We start from the raw sequence: 16,412 nt of genomic DNA on the forward strand, positions 1-16,412 counted from the left end.
CTAGCCTGCAACTCCGTTTCTCTGTGTATGACCTTGGCCTGTGACCTTGACCCCGATTTCGGTTATCAATTTGGACGTTATTGACCTTGGTACCCGACTTTGAATCTTTTACCTGTTCCTATACTCTGCTCTGTTCTTTAAATACCCCATTATGTGCAAAGGAACAATAAACAAGATTGTTGCACGTGACTGGCTTAAAATTCTTTATTCTTTTAGTAAATCAACTGCGTTGTGTTTACTACTCATTCAATTTTGAGATTGTTTTCCCTTTCTTCATAAAAGTGTATTTCTAGTCATTCCTTTTATGTCTCTCCAAAATGCAGAATCTTTGTAAACATCTAATTGTGATTGTCAGATGTTTATTTTTTCTACATGTTATATCACCACATGCAATAAAACAAACTCTTTGCTAGTAAAATAAATACATCTACTCTGTTATTGTTTTATCGACATCTTGCGTGAATGTGGGACAGTACAGAGGTAAATGCTCACATTGACTGTTTGCTGTTTGAACAACTAAGAACATTGGAAGCAAATCGTGAAGAAAAAAAACCAAATACAAAAAGGATGTAATTGTAATACTAGAATATAGAGATGTTCAGATACCAAGTACCATACTCGGTACAAGTACAAGTACAGATACTTTTCGAGCTCCAAGACTAGACTAGAAAAAAAATTCAAAAGTTAGGAGGCAGCTGTGATTTGTAAGGAGCACACGGAGCTCCTGGGATTTGGACATCTCTGTTTTAATGTACGATTTTGTTTTTATAAACATAAATAAAGGGATGCACCGATACCAGTTTTGCGAGTACAAGTACTGGTACTTGCCGAGTACTTACAAGTACGAGTACTGATACATTTTTGTTTATTGTCATGTGACAGTTTTTTTAAAACAATACAGACTAATGATTTCAGGACAGGGGTGGAGCACCAGAGCCAGGTCCCAGCTGCAACCCCTGCAACCCTGGTAATTCTCATGAAAATGCCAAGTATCGGCACTGGTACTCGAAAAGTATCGGTGCATCCCTAGTCACTTTCCCTGAATTACAGCAGTTACAATATGGAGCAGCAAGCAGGTAAATCATGAAAAGCCTGTGAAAAATCACTTGCTATTAGACGTTACAATGTTAGCCAAAGAAATGTGTACTTATGGAAAATAGAGTATAGTTTTTCTTTTCACCTGTAAATGGCATTTTATTTTTTTGTGTAATTTGAGATAGGAAATAACAGGACAAGCAGAGGTTGATATGCTACTAGGCATGTACTGTATCCTCTTGGGTCTGGCTCTGATACTTGTATCGAGTACTGTGCTGGAACTCCTGTGACAGCTGAGATGAGAAGGCTGAGCAGAGCTGAAGAGAGGATCTCCGCCCATCGGGGAGAGAGGTAAGCGACAAGAGGGGGAAAAAGCTGTTTTGGTTACCTGAACCCCAGCTCCCGCCAGCTCCCTCCAGGATGCTAGACCAGTCCTTGCAGCCTGTTCTCCCCTTCAATCTGGCGGTCTAAGGATTGCTGACATCATCCAGTAGAATGCAGCCTCCATAGCTCTGTATTGCATGTGAGAATGCCAGGGAACATTTCATAGCCAATGTGGAGGGGGAGAAGAGTGCTGACTTCTGGGTGAGCGGGGATCAGGTAAGTGAAACAGCTTTTTCTTGTGCCCTAGGCATAAATGAGCAGTTAACCTTTGCAGTGCAGGGGCAGCCCCACTGTAAGTGATAACTTTCAATTTCCCTGGAGGTGGGTTTCAATACTCCTGTGATCAGGTAAATTCTGGAGCGGAATCATCTGCACACAATGGAGGCTTGCGCAAAACCACTAGCTGAGCTAATAACAAACAGAGCCCTTTACTGTCTGATGATTGATGAGACGTATTCAAAAGGATCTCTTTACAGTTAACACATGTTCACCAGTTGCAAACTATCAAAGCGGCAGCTATTAGCTCTGAATACAGAACATATTTATACCACATTTTTAGATGTATGTTGAAGTTTTAGCTGCAGAAAGATGTAACTGGTGTTTTATCTCTCCTGTCTTGTTCGGTATCCAGCTGATGCAATAGCCTGGACAGGCTCATGTTGTTAAGCGTGAACTATAATGACAATTTTCATTTCTATATAAGGCATGGATGTTTTCCAACACAAAAGACTTGTCACTACTCACGAGCCGAAAATACTAATGTGCCAGCGAGTGTCCACATTAATATCAGACTGTAACATGTTTTCTGATCAGAGCTGCAGCGCTTTGATCACGGCGTGTATTTGACAAATCGCGTCTTTAGCAAATCATTTGTAACTGCGCATTTATGTTGAAGTGAAATGTGTTATACTAAAAGGAGACCGGCTCAAAGTGCAGTATGTAAGACACTTTTAAGCACGCACTTTTATCACACTGCCAAATGCGGTGGCAGAGCAGGAAAAAGCCTGCATTATGAATCTAAAGTATATGTATTGGTTCATATATAGTAATCACTTCACCCAGTCTTATGCTTGGCTCCGTCCTCTGTCAGTTCTGCAAATGTTTGTTTCTCAAAAATTGTCAGCATCACTGAGGGTATAAGAAGTGAGTGTCTACTGAACACTGTATTCATTTTTTTAAAGAGAACATTTCTATTCGCCATTCACCAAATTTAGCAGTACTTTCATATTTCCTCCCTTCAGCTGTTTTAAATACATTCCTTATGTCACTAAAACATACATCCAAGGTAGACTAAAGAGTGCTGTTAGGGTGCATTCACACCAAAATTGGAAGGAAATCGCAAGGCAAAGGAGTGTGCGTTGAATTGCAATTGTACTTTCCGATCCGTTGTGTTGTGATACATTTTTTAACGGATGCTAACGGAAGGGCACCGAAAAATGAATGAGTGTCAATGGGCTAGTTCACACTGGATCCGTTGTGTAATGCTGCTCTGAAAAAAAAGTAGTGCATGTTCTAGTTTTTTTTCAGCGCAATGTAACATAACGCAACAGAATGGAGCGGTGTGAACTAGCCTTATTCACAGCCATTATTTTTTTGGTGCCCTTCTGTTAGCATCTGTTAAAAAATGTAACAACGGATTGCACGCAACGGATCCGGCGTGAAAGGGTCCTTACTGATTTAAAAATGTCAACATTTTGTCAAAAGTTAACAGCTAAGCCCTCATCTCACCTACTACTCCCCTTGGTAGCTGACAAATTCCAACTGGCTGTTTAGACCCCTAATATTTCCCCCGAAACCCCCCAACAGTAAAAAATAATTAAAATAAAATAAATAAATTTAAAAAAAACATGCTGGAGGCGGGGAGCATGACATCACATGATGCTGCTAGCTACGGCTCTGGCAAATAGTGAGATTGTAGTGAATCACAGGCGTGAGCTTGGAGTGATGGCAACTTCACAACACACACAGGGACCATGGGGAACAAAAGTAGCCACCCCCCAGAAGGAAGTACAGTGTCAGTACCAATTCAGAGATGATTTGAGGATCTACAGCCGAGTGATACACCAATAAGGTACAGTTTTGTTAATCGTTAACGTACTTGAATGTATTTTTAAGATTTAACTCCTGAGTTTAGTGTCACTTTAAGTTTACCTCTATATAGCTTGGGCAACATTTTATCAATCTGGAGTTTTAACCAACAGGAGACAGAAACACCATTTAACACAAGGCCCCTGACCACCTTCAGCAGGTACAACCCAGCAGATATGTATTTATGTAGGTAAAAGCCATGGGCTGTATATGTTGGGTTGTATATGTTGTAGCTATGTTGGCCATGCTTTTACCAAAGGATTAACATGATCAGTTAATGCATTCATACAAATGGAACCAGACAACCCACATAAATACAGCTTGTCCTACTTTCTACATTTTGCGTATTTAGACGTACTAATGTATACAAAAATATAATCATTATGGAGAGCATATGGTAGCTGTTCACAGTACAGTCTCCCACTATGAATACTGATCCACTTTGTCACATACATCTATAACAATATTAAGCAATAGCTTTACTCTATGCAGGATTTCTATGGATTCTGTTTTAGAATGAGTAAATATATCTCAGTTTAATTGTATTTCTATGGTCAGATGACAATCATCTAATTACAGCGAAATGGGGTACGCATGAAGCCTTATAATTTTAATCAAACAATCTTGGAGCTACAATCTGGTCATGTTATGTAATCTCAGTTAGCTACAATGATGACAGATTAAAATACAGCTCTTTGGTCTTGCATTCATTACGGATGTTTCTGCAATCCAGAGGGGAAAATGTTAAATACAAATAAAAATGTAAAGTACCCCAAATACCCCTTACATGTATTTCAACACAAAGTGTGATTTTATGTTGCAAGGTTGAGTAGTGTCTATCCATATATTTGCTTTATTCTTTCATTGTTCTGTACTGTACTAAAAATATATTGTTTTCATAATATGGTGTCAGTTAACACACATAGCTAAAGAAATATCAACTGAATGACTCAGAGGAGTGACACCACCATCCCCTGCTCCTAGACGAGACGTTGCTGTAAAGAACTTTAATCTGCAGGAACAGCCAGCAAGAAAAGAGCTAGTGCAGGGCTTTCTTTTTTAGATAGCTCATCAAGGACTGCACACACTGAAACATGGAAGAACCTTGTAAAAAAGGTTAATTATTAAAACAATACCAAGCATAATGGTGTAAAATGTTGCATTATAAACTGATAAATCCACCTGACACAAGAGATATATGCAGCCTGTCATTGCTGACATCTCGCTCACATTGCTAAGGCTGGGCACACACCTTACAAACATCGCAAGACTTTTGTCTTGCGATGGTTGTAAGGTACTTAAAAAAACGTACGATCTGCCTATCTTGCATAGGCAGATCGTACTTGTGATGATCGCAAGCCACGCCCCCTGATGGGGCGGGCTTCCGATGACCACAATGCCGTACGGGCAGTGTGCGCTTGCGCATACCCGCCCGTACGGCTTTTATCTTACGAACATGCTACACACCCTCCCAACATTGTACGATGGTCGGCGGGTTTTCGAACATGTCCGTAAATTAAAAGTCGTGCGACCTTACAGTAGTAGAGGTCGCACGGCTTCCACACACCTTACAATAATCGTACGATCGCGGGATTTCCCGCGATTATCGTACGATTATCGCAAGGTGTGTGGGGACCTCAACAATGTTAGTTTCCTGGTTGCCATGCTGATGCACTGACTTCAAGATTACAGCATGCTTGTTTTGGGTCTGTTACTTAAAAGTATTGAAGCCCGACTCTAGAATCCAGATAAGCCCGACTCTAGAATCCAGGTTACTAGCAATAGCAGCTTCTTTAAATATTGTTACTGTAAATAGGAATATGTAATATATATATATATATAAATATATATATATATATATTGTGATGTTTGGGGATATTAGCAGATATGGTGAGCGCTTAAGAATGCTGTCTACTCGCAATATGTTCTGTTTAAGGGCTCGGTAGCCCACTTTTATAAAAAAAAAAAAAAAAATTCATCCATCCATCTTGGATACCCTTGCAGGGGTTGTTCAGCATAACATTCATGCAATGCTTCAAAACAACACAAGAAATCCTCCTGGCTTCCACTTTAAACATTAGCACGTCTGACCCACTGGTCCTCTTTGAAGTGCTGTCCCACCCTTGTACTGGTGGCCCCTCAGGTTTAAGGCTCTCCTTGCCTCACCAGTCGTCTCCCAGCCTCCTCGGCTGTCTTAGTGTGCCTCCAGCACACACACCACCTGACTCCACTTTAAATTCTGGGGAAGTCCTCCCGACTCCTGAACACCGTCTGTTCCTATCCCAATAGGAGTTCGCTTGACTCCTCTCTGACTCCTGGGGAAGTTCTCCTGACACCTGAACATGGTCTGTTCCTATTTCCCAGCAAGAGCTAATTCCCCTAGCCAGCATCCTTTCCTTATTGGCTGTGCACACCTGTGCAATCATCAGGTGCTGACCACTGCTAAAGCCTGGACCCAGGACTGGGGATCTCATCTTCCCTCCTAAATCACCTTGAAACCTCCCAGTTCCAGGATCCCAAGCATAATCCTGACAAACCCTTGCTTTCTGACACGTCTCAGCCCATCTGGCTCAGAGTCATAACATCCAATTCTACAGTGGGATTGTCACACAATACCACAATATCTATCTATCTATCTATCTATCTATCTATCTATCTATCTATCTATCTATCTATCTATCTATCTATCTATCTATCTATCCATCATCCATATCTAGATAGATAGATAGATAGATAGATAGATAGATAGATAGATAGATAGATAGATAGATAGATACATACATACATACGTACATACAGTATCTCACAGAAGTGAGTACACCCCTCACATTTTTGTAAATATTTTATAATATCATTTCATGTGACGACAAAGAAGAAATTACACTTTGCAACAATGTAAAGTAGTGAGTGTACAGCTTGTATATCAGTGTATATCTACTGTCCCCTCAAAATAACTCAACACACAGCCAATAATGTCTAAACTGCTGGCAACAAAAGTGAGTTCTTATTTAAACTAATCAACTTTAGATTGACCAAAACTATGTAATGAAAAGACCTACCTAAACGATCCAATCAATTTGTATCCAATCAGGCAGGCCCCTGTACAACATAGTTGTTGGTCAATCTTAAGATTGTACAGAAAAACTGTAACGTGTTTGGTGAGCTTAACGACATTCAATAAGACAAAAAAGGAACATTTGATTCTAAGAGAAAATACCTTTTAGAAAGATTCGATTTTGCTCCATTCACACAACAGCCACATCTTTATATATTGAGCACAACATCCCTAAGCAGCGAATGGTGGTTACATCACACAGAACAAATGTACACTATATGCAGTTTCCCTGGGCAAGTAGATATGCAAATTCTTTATAAATAGATGCAAGAGTCTGATGTAACTTTACTAAATCTCCCTCTTCCCGATGAAAGCTGTAAGATACTCACAGTTCTTATGTCATTTAGCCGGAATAATATAAAAACTTCCAATTCTCAGTATAAGTGCCAAAGCTGAGATTTTAAATCCCAGATCAGACAGTTTTCACTAGCAAAAGAACTGGAACACGTTTCACATTCATACAAAAAGACCTAATACAGGCTCAGTATTTAAAGGACTTTCTCAAGGAAAGAAATTCACCCTTATTACATTACATGATGTCTATTATGTAACGTCTATATTGAATTTATCAGAACACTTGTTTTAGGTGCTCTTTTCTAGTCTTAACCCTTTTTCACAGAGAAGATCATTAAGCTTTCATTATTGTTGTATTTATAAGATATTATATATTTATAAGAAGTCAAAAACCATGATGTCGATGTTCATTCTTTCAGAAATGTAAACTAACTTAATTAGTTTACATGTTATAATTTTTCTTGCTTGCTATACGCTTGGAATTCTGTTTAAAAAAGAACCATGAAAAAAGGTTGAAATTACTGTTAAACATTGAATGCCAAGAATTTTAATACTATAGAAATACAGACTGATATTTGCTTTAAATCCAATATCAGTCTCTACGTATTTCTCTAGTATTATAGCAAACCTTTTTTTGGCCTTAGTGGTGATATATCCTTGAAGTGTGCTTACTGCTACACTCTACATTCCAACTGCCCCATGTACAAGTTCAGGAGTATTGTATAGTATAATATCCTTTGTGGCTATAGGAAATATATTTAAAGTATATGTGATGTCAAACCTTTTTATAGTTTTGGGTATAGGATAGCTGTCAGATTTTTTTTATATTGCCGTTTCCCAATTAGAGAAGACAGGACATTGTTGATTTTCTACTATGCCGTGTTTGAAAATATCACTGCCATTTTGCCACCTTAGTTTGAAATAACTTCTGTGCTGATAGCATTCTAAAACGTATACATGATGAGGCATTAATGTGATTTCCAGTGGCAAGGCTTTGTGATGGTGATTGCATTGTTGCAGCTGTTGTGCAATGAGATCATACAGCGCTGGGGTCATGAATATGCAAATAAAGGTCTTACCCCATTTTATTTAATTGTACATATCGGATCTGGGGTATATGGGCACCCATGTATATAAATGATGATAGTGTGTTGAGTTCATAGAAAAATACCACCTCTATAGAGAATAGTGAGGTGGAGAAAGAAGTTATGTTCCAACCAGGATAATATAAATTATCAGACAAATGGCTTACTTTATTGGAAAAATATCATAATTTATACATTAAGAGAGTATGAACACAGCAGTCATCGTGACAAAAAAAACCTATTAAAAAAATTGGCAACGTTGTCAATACATCACACTCATTAAAATCGTTGAAACAACACCATATCCACGACCCTTCCTATATGGATATAATATCTACTGATGTATATCACCATATTTAGTGGCAGAGTCTGCCTACAGGTGAATGTCCACTCCTCATTAGAACAATAGATGCATTCCAATATGAATTAACCCAGTACTGGGTGCTAGTAAGGAATCAGGAATGATTCAATCACCTCAGTGTGTTGAGTTCTACTTTTTCTCTCTGTCTAGTAGTGCTAAGTAGATCCATATTTGACCCTTGGGGCCCATGAGCAGATGCAACCCCTGTAGCAGGGGTGGCCAACGTTTGGCTCTCTAGCTGTAGCAAAACTACAAATCCCATTAGGCTGACAGAATCTTGCAACGCCTCATGGGACTTGTAGTTCCACAATAGCTGGAGGGCCGAAGTTGCCTACCCCTGCTATAGCAGATAAATATTCTCATCTAGTAAATCGGAGGTTGCTTTAAAAGAAATAAAGTACTAGCTCTTGAATACTAAAAATTCAGACTGGAAGCTTTGCTTGGTAAGAAGATACTAAATACCAAACAATACATGACAGATTAGCCAGCAGACAAAATCCTCCTCATTGATATTCCAATTGTACCTTGCTGAACAAAGCCCAGGCAAAAAGACGTCTGCTAGTTTACCTTAAAATGTCTTAAAATGTTCCTGCAGGATACCGGGAAACATATGGCAAGCTCTGCCGGTTCTACTATACAATATATTGTACCATCAGGAGAGATAAGATAACATATCTATATACACATATTTACACATCTATAACGACATACCAGGAAATATAATAGTAAGCGGACAGCCTCATTCGGTTTTTCTTGGCTGTATCTCTAAACATATTTATTACAAAAAACAAAACAAAACCCATGGGATAGTACAGATCTGTGACCTGTACTGCTAGCTGAGGATGCGGCTAGAGATGTGGTTTTCTTATCTCTTTTATGGCTTTTCAGAGATTCTCATACTCAGTGTCTGCAACCCCCCTCTGCCGATCCCTGCACTGGCTTCCAATCGCCCAAAGGATAAAATTCTAAATAATTACAATGACTTACAAAGCCATCCACAACTCTGCCCCTGGGTGTATCTCCAACCTTGTCTCAGATTATCACCCTAACCGTCCCCTCTGCTCTTCCAAAGACCTTCTGCTTTCCAGCTCCCTCGTCAACTCCTCCCATGCTCGCATCCAGGACTTCACTAGAGTCTCTCCCATCCTCTGGAACTCTTTACCCCAATCTGTCCGTCTATCTCCCACTCTAACTGCCTTTAGGTGATCCCTTCAGACTCCTCTCTTCAGGCTAGCCTATCCCACCTCAACCTAACCACTCAACCATCACGTTCTCAAACAATTCATGCCCACACAGCTACCTCCTCGTGTATCACTTCCCTCTCCCTTTTAGATTGTAAGCCCTCAGGGGCAGGGTCCTCCTTACCATCTTGTCTTGAATTGTATTGTGATTATAATGTCTTCCTTATATTGTAAAGTGCTGTGCAAGCTGTTGACGCTACATAAATCCTGTATAATAATAAAAAATGAATACTAAACTCTAGCACCCAATCAACAACTGGCTTTTATTTATACTATTTAGGTGTGACAATGGAGGTAAATGTCCTATTAATAGCAGATACACATATATTGTTATTTAAAGCGGAACTCTGAGCACAATAAGCACAAAGGCAAAGTTCCACACTGGACTAGTATATAGATCTGGAAAAAATACACAACGCATACCAGAATTCAAGTAAGAATACAGAGATTGCCCTTACTAAACATTTTTAAAGGTGCCATTGTTGTCATTTTAAAGATGAGGGTAAAGTTTCTCTTTAAAGGGTCAGTCCACCCAAAAGTAATATTTTAATTATGGGGCAGCCCATGGCTTCTTGTTTTAAATACTTCAAAGGCAAGAAAGCTCTATATGAATACCTAACTCTTTACCAATCCACTTGGGAGTTTTGGGTACTTCCAGCCACTTTGTGTTACATTCCCCATAATATAATAAAAAATTATAACATTATTATTATTAAATTTATTAAATAAATATTATTATTTAATTATTATTAAACAAAACATCTATCAGGGAAAGTTAAGCTCTTCATAATGGCCACAGAAGCTGTTCAGACATAGGAAAGCAAACAGAGAGCTCTTACTAGTAGCATCCCTGAGAGAGAGAATAAATTGCCAGGTGGTTTCACTCTTCAGAGGATGTAGATATAGCCGCACAACTGTTATGGGGCCCTGAAGCACAGGGAGCCCACTGACTGGCTACACAGTTATCTAGTACTTTGAAACTCATGCAGTTTATTTGCATTCTACTCTTTCTGATCCTAACTAAATAAACTGAATTTCACCATTTTACTTTCCACAGTAAGACAATTAGGAAAGCACAACACCCAATGACTCTGCACAGATGAATGCTTACTGAAGGCTTTGCAAAAATCCAATGATTTTTGCGTTGTCTTATAGATAACACATTCAGCAACTCCTTTGAAATATCTTTTGCCATTGCTGCCAACAATGAATGCTTTTGTTACAACATTATTGCCACTGCAGAAAGAGTTGGCACCCAAATCATAGCAATAGTTATCTCTGTCAGGAAGAAAATTTTAACTCCTCAACTTGTTAGCTGAATCATGACAGTAGCTTTTAATTGTATCCGGTTATATGCAATATAAAAATAATTTATCAAGACACTTCACTCTGTAGAATAAGGAGTGGGCAAAACGTCACTGCTTGTCTCATGTATCTTTCAGCTAAGTGAAGCATTTCCCAAGCCGTCAGCATAAAAAAACACTGTTTATACTGATGTAGGCAGTTAGTAAAGAGTTTTTATTGAGTTGTGATACTGTTAGAAATAATTTTTCTGCAGACTTTGTTGAGAGAGAGATAGATGTGTTTCATCACACAACAGGTTAAAAATCATCATTCATGTCAAGATACCTTAATCGAAAATTAACCCCTTCATGACTGAGCTAGTTTTCAGGTTCTGTTCATAAATGACTGACAAATTTTTTACATTTTTGCTGTGTGGTTCTTCCACGTCAGTAATATACTTTCTTACTAAATGTACCCACACATATTATATATTGTTTTTTAGAGGACAGATAGGGCTATATAATTATATCACATATGTGTACCTAACCCCTCACTTAGTTTGGCTAAAATAAAAAAATGAGGAAAAAAAACTATAAGAAAACACTTTTTTCACAAGTTTTGATTATTATTTTTTTTTAGAATTTTTTTATATTAATTATAGTATAAAAAATATATTTATATATAATTTATATTTTCCTAATTTTGTTTTACACTTTATTTTAATTTTTTTACACTTTGTAAAAAAAATAAAAATAAAATAAAAAAACTTTTTTTTTTTTTGTCAGTTTATATCAAGCAATCACTATGACAGCTTGATAAATTAACTTTTTTATTTTATTTTTGGCTATTAGGCTGATCCAAACTTAGGAACAGCTAATAATAACCTTAGAGACTGATCCTGACTTTAGTCAGATTCAGATCTCACTAAAAGCTCTTTGATCGTGCCTAGACGATCAGAAATGATACATTTCACTCAAAAGATATACATTGTATCCTTTCAGTGAAATGTATCTAAACATCGGGCTCTCGAGCTGTCAAAACAAATAGCAGAGAGGTGAGGTGAGTCACTGCTGCCTCTCTGCTATTTTGAGCTGTCAAATACGGGATCGCAAATTGCGGTCCTCTATTTGCATGTAACGGCTTCATTCTTTCATTAATGAAAGGAAGAAGCTTTTACAAAAAGCTTAATTATTTCATTAATTAATGCCTCAATACTGAGACATTAATGAATGACTGTTAAATGCTGAGAATCAGCAAATACCGGCATTACAAAGCCTGATATAACTCGTCACGTACAGTGTACGTGGCCAGTCATATAGGCACAAAGTGACAAGACGTACACTGTACGTCTCCCGTCACGAAGGGGTTAATTTCTTAATATTGTAAGGAGTGGACCAGGGTTTGATCCCCCCACTTGGTCTTTTCTGCTAACCAGAATTCTCTGGCATGGCTGTGACAAGTTCCCAACTGACAGCGGACTTACTTTTGTCAGAAAGGATAAGTTTGCAGTGTGCAGCGAGGGACGGCCGAGCACACATCAGCGGCTCCTCTGTGGGTTTAGGCTCTAGGGACCGTGCGGAACTGGGGTCCCATCTGTTTTCTCCCCCTACTGCTAGTCTGGGACTCCTCTCGCTTTTTGGAAGTAAGATGGGCTGATGTCTTTGAGGCATTTGTTCTCCGTCCCAACACATTGACTTTCTTACTAAGTACCCCCCTATACCCAGTCGCTGCAGTCCTGGTTTCTTTTCCCACGATCTGAGGGCACCTGTTTTCTCCGGTTATTGGTCACCACGTCGGGCGTGCGTCCATTGGCTCTACTTGGGGCTGATTGCCTCCCCTCCTGATGAAGCGCAATACATGCGCGACACGCGTTGAGAAACATTCCACATTATCCACTCCTTGGGTCTCAGTTAAGATCTATATTGCTGATGTTCCAATCATCTCCTTTAATTGATGCGTTTATAATCATGTCTTTCAATCTTCATTATTGATATGCCATCTACTAATTGAAGTATGTTTATGTAATCATGTTTAATACATCTGAACCCTGATGTTGAGTGGATATTGGAGGCAATTAGTTCAACTTTTATTATGGCCGTTTTCTATTTATTTTTAATCGTGTGTAATCAAAACAATGTTTTAGCCAACTTTTGAGTGTTCTGCAACTTGTCATTCTTTGGTGCCCATAAAGCCCCACTCTCTATTTTCTTTTGTGACCAAATAGGGGTGTGCCACCCAATACCCTGAATTTGACCACCCCCCATTGTTTTTGTTTACTAAGGATAAGTTTGCAGACCACATGGGTCTCCTTTGCAAATAATATTACTACCTGCCTATATGCACTTTTAAAGAAAAGTACTCCGCTAGAGAACTTCTAGGTAATTCTTTGAATTATAGTACTGGTGAATAATTACTTTATTTTGCGGTTCAATTTAATAATCTGATTTTATTGAAAGTAATTCTGTTTACATATATCCAGTCACTTCATTTGTCTCACCATGCATCTCTCCAGTGAAAACCATTTCCCTTAGTTCAAAATCTAGTTATAATTTATAGATGCCTTCAAGCTAGCAGAACTCAACCATGCATCAAGTGGTTGGGCAATGGACAGCTTCTTTTTGAGAATTACCAAATCTCTGAGGAAATGCAGCTCTTGGCGCTTGAGGTTGTCACAACAATTTCCTTGATTAGCCTTTGCTGTTAAGCTGAGAATTTCGTAAATGCTGTATCTGCATTGTAAATTTTACATGTCGCTTCTGGCTGATCATTTCTTAATGGACTTCAACATCTGGCTCATTACTAACTCAGAAAAAAATCCAAACATATACTCCGGAGACAGTTCATGATTCAATTATAACCATTACAAAAATAAAGGAGAGGAGTGTGCTTAACACTTAAGAAAACTCTTATTTTTCATGCTGAATTTTCCAATTCAATAATAATACTTTGCACACAAGTTTACTTATTTGTAAAGTTTGTCATGTAAATTTGGTGTATCGCAGAAAGCTGTTATAGCCGCAAAGTGGGGGCAACTCCATATAAATGCCAGAGGTTTCCAACAAGCTCATATTGGTGTGATGGTCAGGTGTTCACACAATTTTGCCAATAGAGTTGTACAATCAAGGTGGGGTCCTAATTTAGCTGGCCGGCGACTGCCTGAGGTGCCGCGCGTGTCAGGATCCTCTGGCAGTCTCCGGCCAGCTAAATTAGGACCCCACCTGGAGTTCCTCCCACCGGACTAGCGCTGACTCGCCGCTGCTCTCCCGTATCGAAGGTAAGTGGAAAAAAAAACATAGCGCAAACATCGGGGCATTTTGACAAGTACAAGTACTTGTCAAAATACCCTGTTTTTTCCGCCCTCACCCTGAAGCGCCCTCAGGCGTCCGCCTGACTTGCCTTGCGGCAGCGCCGGGCCTGGTCTTAGTGGCAATAATCATCAGAACAAATAGAAAGAGCGACTCTACTTAACAAGAACCCAGACAACAGTTAAAACTTGACACCTGTTCTAACTTTTCTCTACTTTATCCAGAGCTAAAACAAAATAAACTGTCTGGAGATGATCTTTAAGAAAAAAAAAACACATTAGAATATTAGTTAAAAATTCCATTGTATAGATTGTATTACTGTAAATGTAAATTCTGAGTGAGTGTATTAAAAATAATGAGTGCAGTACCACTGCTGCGGAGCTGTGTTGGACAGGGACATCAGAAATGTATATTGCCCTGTTAGAAGTAGTATATTTATATGTGTTTTGTGATTGTGTGTGGAAGTGGAAATGAACAAACACTACAATTTGTAACAGTTAATATATTAGGACCAGGTGATGTTTTCCTCCTGCAGGGGAAATATGTTCCTGGAGATATTAATGAAAAGCAGTAATGGATGATCTCCTGCCTTGAACACACTCATCATACAGCCCATTTACTGAGCCTTACTCCTGATGTCCTTCTCCTGCAGAGAACTATAAATATTCTGGTTTATGTGTGGTACATCACACAACAAACCATCTGTTTTGAAAACGGCATTTGTAAAAACTTTCACACATGTTAAAGATAATGTGCCATATGGAAAAAATACAACCTTACTTACAAATGTGTTAACTTGTTTATGCTACTGTGTCTTTTAGAACATAGCACTGCCTTTCTCAACGCGGTGCCGTGTCAGTTCCTCAGCGGTGCCATCATCACAGGTATTTTTTTGTCACAGTGTCACTGGTTGTTATGATGCCGCATAGTAACCAATGACACGGTGTGTTAGGGTTACCACCCATCCCGTAAGATGGCATCATCCTAAATTTCAAAGTAAAATGCAGCATCCTGTATTGATTCAGTATGGGTCACAGTTTGTCCTGTATTGTCATACAGTATCATGCATTTCCATGGTGGTGCATACGGGCCAGCCACCAGCACCATGGAAATGCTAATGGTGATGGTGGCGGGGAGGGGGGGGGGGGGGCTCCCCGGGCTGCCCCCAGTATTCAGAGATTGGAAGGGCATATAGTCCATCTCCACCCAAACCTACTCTGCCTCTCGCCTTCCGACATGTTGCTATAGCCGAGCTGTAATGAAAATTGTAAAGTAGGACTTGATGTGAAGGGGGACTGAGGACTCTAAACTGAAGGGGGGACTCTAATGTAAAAGGTGGACTCTGATGTGAAGAGGGGACTCTAATGTAAAAGGTGGACTTTGATGTGAAGAGGGGACTCTAATGTAAAAGGTGGACTCTGATGTGAAGAGGGGATTCTAATGTAAAAGGTGGGCTCTGATGTGAAGAGGGGGGCTCTGATGTAAAAGGGGGGGTACTCTGACATGAAGGGAGCACTTCTGATATAAAAGAGGGGGGGGGGCCTCAAAGAGCAGGTAGATTGTGGTGCCTGTACACATCTGAAGGCTTAATGGTCACTGTTGACTGTAAGGGTTTGTAATATACAGAGAAAATGATTACCACAGGTTAGATGCCACCTCTGTTTTTCAGAAATAAACATAAGATCATATTTGGGGAGTATTACAAAATGTATCTTTTGTATGTTTAGTATTTAATATCAAAATCTTGGTGATTGATGATAACATTAAAGTGGAATCTTGGTAGCAGGGCCGGTGCTAGAATTCTTGCCTACACAGTCAAGGTGCATTTTTGCTAAACTGTAAATAAGCGATTATGTTATTAATGGTTTTTGCGCTGTGTTGGTGCTTGTGTTGTGATAAAATGATACAGGTGTATATTTAATTACAACACAAGGTATCACAATGCACGGCAATGCGTCGTAAAGCTTTGCCATGTGCTGCCACCGTTAAATTAATGTTTTTTTACAAAAGAAAAAAATCATGCACTGTGATGCGTTCTAACAACGCACTGCAGCGCATGTGCCTGGCGTACACCACAATATGGTGCACATGTATGTTATGTGTGTGGGGGGAGTGGGGGTTGTGCTTTTTTAAAAATTATTTACACATTTTTAATTTATTTTTAAATTATTATTTTTTTTAATTATTATTATTATTATTATTATTATTATTATTATTATT

General features: G+C 39.0%; 1 protein-coding gene across 4 annotated transcripts in view; it reads right to left on the reverse strand.

Annotated features, from left to right (window-relative positions):
* Positions 1 to 16,412, reverse strand: part of LNX1 (ligand of numb-protein X 1) — a 143,411-nt gene that overhangs the window by 75,769 nt on the left and 51,230 nt on the right. The window lies entirely within an intron of this gene.

Source organism: Nanorana parkeri, unplaced genomic scaffold, assembly GCF_000935625.1.
Source record: "Nanorana parkeri isolate BGI_ZX_2015 unplaced genomic scaffold, ASM93562v1 scaffold54, whole genome shotgun sequence".
NCBI lineage: Eukaryota > Metazoa > Chordata > Amphibia > Anura > Dicroglossidae > Nanorana > Nanorana parkeri.